Raw genomic sequence first — 5,700 nt, 5'->3', positions numbered from 1 at the left:
TGGAGGAACCTTTGAAGAATGAAGTCTATACAAATACCAGAATCTGTCTTGTAGATAGAAGGAAGTTCCTAGATGGACTGAGACATGAGAATGTATGTTTTGTCTTAATTCCTAAGAGGACTGAGAGATCGGAACCAGAAGGAGAACACCTGGCAGAGATAAGAGATTTGCTGACAAAATATGAGGACATCATTTCAAATAATGTACCCGATGGATTGCCACCTGTTAGAAGTATTAGTCATTGTATGGACTTAGTTCCCGGAACCAATTTTCCTAACAAAGTTGCACACCAGTTAACACCGACAGAGAATTAAGAACTACATAGACAAGTGCGGGAGCTATTGAAGAAAGGTTTGATCAGGGAAAGTCTAAGCCCTTGTGTAGTACCGACAGTAGTAGCACCTAAGAAGAATGGAGAATGGAGGATGTGTATCGATTCAAGAGCAATAAACAAGATCATAGTGAAATACTGGTTTCCCTTGCCTAGGATGGATGACATAATGGATTGTTTGAGTGGAGCAAAGTACTATACAAGGATAGATTTGAAGAGTGGATATCATCAGATCAAGATCAAAGAAGGTGATGAATGGAAGATTGCATTTAAGACCAATGAAGGATTATATGAATGGTTGGTGATGCCTTTTGGACTGACTAATGCATCGAGTACTTTCATGAGGCTGATGAATGAGATTTTGAAGAAATTCTTGGGTAAGTTTATTATTGTATATTGGATGATATTCTTATTTTCAGTAAAACAAAAGAGGAACATTTGTTGCAGTTAAGACAAGTTTTACAAAGGTTGATAGAAGAAAAGTTACTGATCAATATCAAGAAGTGCACTTTCATGAAGGATGAGTTAGTCTATTTGGGCTTTGTGATATCTAAGGATGGTTTGAAGATATACCTTGAAAAAGTGAAAGCCATTGTTGAGTGGCCTACACCAGAAAGAATTGGAGAGGTAGGATCATTTCATGGATTGGCTAGTTTTTACTGGAAGTTTATTAGAAATTTTAGTTCAGTTTGTAATCCTATGACCAAGACCATGAGGGGAGATAGGAAGGAATTCAAGTGGACCACTAGAGCAAACAAAATTTTTGAATTGTTGAAGTAGAAAGTGACTGAGCAGCCCGTGTTGGCTTTATCGGATTTCAATAAGGTATTTCAAGTGGATTGTGATGCAAGTGGAACAAGAATAGGAGAAGTTTTGAGTCAAGAAGGGAGAGCAATAGCATATTTCAGTGAGAAATTGAATGATGCCCGGAAGAGATATTCAGTATATGATCAAGATTTTTATGCCATAATTCAAGCCTTGAAGAAATGGAGACATTACTTGCTTCCTAAGGAGTTTGTGTTGTATATAGATCATCAAGCTTTACAATATTTGAGCAGTTAGAGTAAGTTGAATCAAAGACATATGAGATGGGTAGAGTTCTTGCAGAGTTACACCTTTGTGTTGAAACATAGAAATGGGAAATCTAACAAAGTTGCTGATGCATTGAGTAGGAGAAGGAATTTGTTGAGAGAGATGAGAGTGACAGTATTAGGTTTTGAAGATTTGAAGACCTTGTATGATGAAGACCCAAATTTTGGAGAACCTTGGAAAGCTTGTAGAGAACTGGTTATGGTTGATAGGAGCAAATGGTTGGATTACTTCATTTAGGATGGAATGTTATTTAAGGGAGTTCTGTCTTGCATACCTAAAAGTTCCATGAGAGAGAACCTAATAAATGAGAAGCATAATGGAGGTTTAGCTGGACACTTTGGCATTGATAAAGCAGTTGCATTGGTAAGTGAGCAGTAATTTTGGCCCCAAATTCATAAACATGTTAAGAGACATGTACAGATTTGTAGAGTTTGTCAAGTTGCAAAAGTTAGTAGTCAAAATGCGGGATTGTATAAACCTTTGATAGTACTGGTTAGACCTTGGGAGGATAAGCATGGATTTCATACTACGATTGCCTAAGACATAGTGAGGGAATGATTCAATATTTGTGGTAGTGGATAGATTTTCAAAGATGGCTCATTTCACACCTTGTAGGAAGACATTAGATGCATTGCATATAGAAGACCTATTTTTCAAGGAAGTGGTAAGATTGCATGGATTACCTAAGAGCATAGTTTCAGATAGAGACACTCAGTTTGTTGGCTATTTTTGGAGAACACTTTGGAAGAAGATGAAGATAGATTTGAAGTTTAGTTCTACTTTTCACCCACAGACTGATGAACAAACAAAAGTAGTTAACCAAAGTTTGGGAAACTTGTTGAGATGTTTAGTAGGAGATAAAATCGAAAGTTGGGATTTGATCCTTGCACAAGCAAAGTTTGCCTATAACAATTCAGTGAATAGAAGTACTGGAAAAACACCTTTTGAGATTGTTATTGGAGTGCATCCTAAAGGAATAGCATAATTGAGAGACATTAGCAACGAAGACCGGAAGAGCTTAGAAGCAGAAGAATTTGTAGAGCACATGGCAACATTGGACATTCAGGTTAAACAACATTTGGAAGACATGAATAGCAAATACAAGGAGAAGGCAGATGAGAAGAGGAGACATAAGGAATTTAAAGTTGGCAATGAAGTAATGGTCTATTTGAGAAAAGAGAGATTCCCAGTTGGAACTTATTATAAGTTGCAGATGAAGAAGTTTGGACCCTGTAAGATCTTAAGAAAGCTCAGTTCTGGAAATGAATATGAAGTAGAGCTACCAGATAGTCTAAGTATTTCACCTATATTCAACATTGCAGATCTTCATGAGTACAATGAACTAGAATTCAGTGAGGAAAGTATTGCAAACTTGGAGAAACAATTTCCCCGGAAGGAACCAGATCAGATTGAAGAGATTTTGGATAGTAGGTGTTGGGTCTCATTAAAATTTGAGTCAAGTTTTGAGGCCCAATTCAAATTTTTGCTTTGCATTTCCAAATGAGTTAGTTTGAATGGCCTAGTTAGAGAGAGGGCAAAATGGAGCCAGTTGATTTTCAAAGGGCAAGGCTTGGGAAACATGTCCTACACCTTTCATTTGGCCTATTCAGTGATGTACAACTTTCATAATTCAGTTTGGATAAGTTTACTAGGTACCCATTTCGAGGGGTGAGCTGAAAGTGCATTTTAGGCACAAATGCAGATTTTATTGAGTAGCCTACTTTGGGTGTTTATTTATTTTGCCCTGTTGATTATCATGATGAAATTCAAAATAGATTGAATTCTATGCATAAATGTGATTCAACATACAAAATTTCAAGTCTTCATGAATCCATTTGCTCAGTTTACTGAGCTTGAACTGTTTGCACTTTGTATGTTTTGACAAGTCCTTGTTTCAGCACCTAGGCGGAGCCGTATCTCGCATAAGTGTAAAAGTTGCCTCAATAAGTGTTATGCTAGAATGTTTGTTCCAGGCTATTGTTGGTATAATTAACAAGCTATGTTTCCAGTTTTAGGCTCCTACCAATCCATTTAGTCGGTTTGCAAAAGGGTTCATTGAGCTATATTTTTCAGTTATCCGTACTTTTGTTGCCGCATTGGTTAATGTAGCCATTTTTATGATCGCGCCATTTGCACCCAGTCAGACTTTTGGTTGAACTGAGAATCCAAAGATTTAATATGTACTTCAAGGTACCTATGTTTCAAATTTGAGGGTCTATGGAGGTCGTTTGGTATTTTTGAGAAAGGTATCATGTGTTGCCAGAACATTGACTTCATCAGGTCCGCAGTGTCGACAAAGCTAGTTGGTTATTTTTGCCATTTAATATCTTTGCTTGGGATTCATCTTGAAAAACCGCTTAGCAGAGTTCATCTTTGTATATCAAAGTACACGCCTATCAGATGGCGAGGTCCAGAAAGATGTTTTGACCAGCTTGAAAAATACGTCTTCACGATTAAATGTGAAAATGTGGCGTAAGTGCCTGAAAGTTGTAAAATTCAATTTTATGATCCGAAAATGGTGCCGGTCATTTCCAGAGGTATGTTTGAGGTTCGTGAAGCATTTCAGAGGTCAGTTGAATGGAAATGAATTTTTTTTTAGTCGGACCCTCTTTGGGGCCCGACCTAACTTCTAGTTTCCCGAAGTTTTTGAATCAAGATTTAAATTGATATCTTAAACTACATGTTTATATGATTTAAGTATAAAGTAAAACCAATAGGGAGGAAACTATTGTGACAAAATGTCAAGCATGCTAACTATTTCCTTTACAATTGGGGACAATTTTGGCCTCACACCAGAGTACTACATAATTAAAATTGGTGGAGGACCTGAACCCCAATCTCCCTGGAAGAGGATAACTTTGAAGTATTTGTCTTAAAATATGGGAAAGAGGATCCAGTTATAATGGTTACAGCTTATGATTATCCATTAGCAGTTCATGTTGATCGTGGTGCATGGGCATGACACAACTTTACCTGTTACCATAGGGAATATGCTACTACATTGTAAAGCGGTTGCCCATGGGGCAAGGCGATCCCTTCTTGTTGATGATTTTCCATTTGGAAGCTATGAAAAGAGAACAGAGCAGGCAGTGGGAACTGTAATCAAGACATTGAAGGAGCGTGGCTATGGAGTATTATAAACCAAGTTGGAGGTGTATGCCCAAACTCCACCACTCTGCCAACATCCTCCATGTGCGTGGCATGGTGAAAGACACTGTTGAAATTCTCAAGTGATGCAATCAACAAGTATAAGGTTATCATCCCCTCTGCATGGCGTGAGTTAGGAGGGCAGTGTGGAGCGTGTTAAAAGAAACTTTCAAGCAAATCCATCTCTTGCACAGGAAATTGCATGCTACCTACGGCGTGACCTTGGGAAAATCAAATTTAAAATATTTGCGGATGGAGAGATATATATCCAACTCCAGGAGAATGCCAAAGGTTGTGATGTGTTTCTTATACAACCAACTTGACCACCAGCAAATGAAAATCTGATGGAGCTTCTTGTAATGATTGATGCTTGTCGTAGAGCATCAGCTAAAAATATTGCAGCTATTATTCCATACTTTGGATATGCTAGAGCAGATTGAAAGACACAGGGACGTGAATCTATTGCAGCAAAACTTGTGTCAAACTTGATAACAGAAGTCAGAGTGAATCGTATTCTTGCATGCGATCTTCATTCTGGGCAATCCATGGGGTATTTTGATATTCCAATGGACCATGTATACGACCAGCCTATTGTTTTAGATTACCTTACCAGCAAGATGATTGCATCAAATGATTTGGTTGTGGTATCACCTGATGTGGGTGGTGTTGCTCGTGCTCGTGCCTTTGCCAAAAAGTTGTTTGATACTCCTTTAGCTATTGTTGATAAAAGACGACATGGCCACAATGTTTTTGAGGTTATGAATTTGGTAGGCAAGTGAGGGAGAACGCCATTAAAGTTGCAGAGAAAGCTTAAAAAACACAGTCCCAGGCAAAATAACATTATCCCACATTCACTGTGGAGGGAAACTTTTTAATGTTTATAAGTAAATCTCCACCAATATACAATGTCAAAGCCTCAAGGTTTTTTATGGATGGTGCTGGTTGGGCGCCCAAGCGGACCCCACGCGCTGGGGTCCGCTTCCAGAGGTGACTAAGGAGGCCGATAAATGGCGATAGGTGGACCCCATGCAGGCACAGATCCTGAGGCAGGTGAAATTTTGCAGAGACGGAGCAAATTAACCAGCGAGCAGGTCCCAAGCAGATCGACGATTGGCATGATTTCGCAAGCC

General features: G+C 38.6%; 1 pseudogene; it reads left to right on the top strand.

Moving 5' to 3' along the window:
- The first annotated feature begins 4,413 nt into the window (after window positions 1-4,413).
- LOC131060848 (ribose-phosphate pyrophosphokinase 1-like) lies at window positions 4,414-5,349 on the top strand (annotated as a pseudogene).
- Window positions 5,350-5,700: the final 351 nt, after the last annotated feature.

The sequence above is a fragment of the Cryptomeria japonica genome, chromosome 10 (assembly GCF_030272615.1).
Source record: "Cryptomeria japonica chromosome 10, Sugi_1.0, whole genome shotgun sequence".
Classification (NCBI taxonomy): domain Eukaryota; kingdom Viridiplantae; phylum Streptophyta; class Pinopsida; order Cupressales; family Cupressaceae; genus Cryptomeria; species Cryptomeria japonica.
Note: the sequence above shows the minus strand (reverse complement) of the source record. Positions and strands in the feature narration are given on the sequence as shown.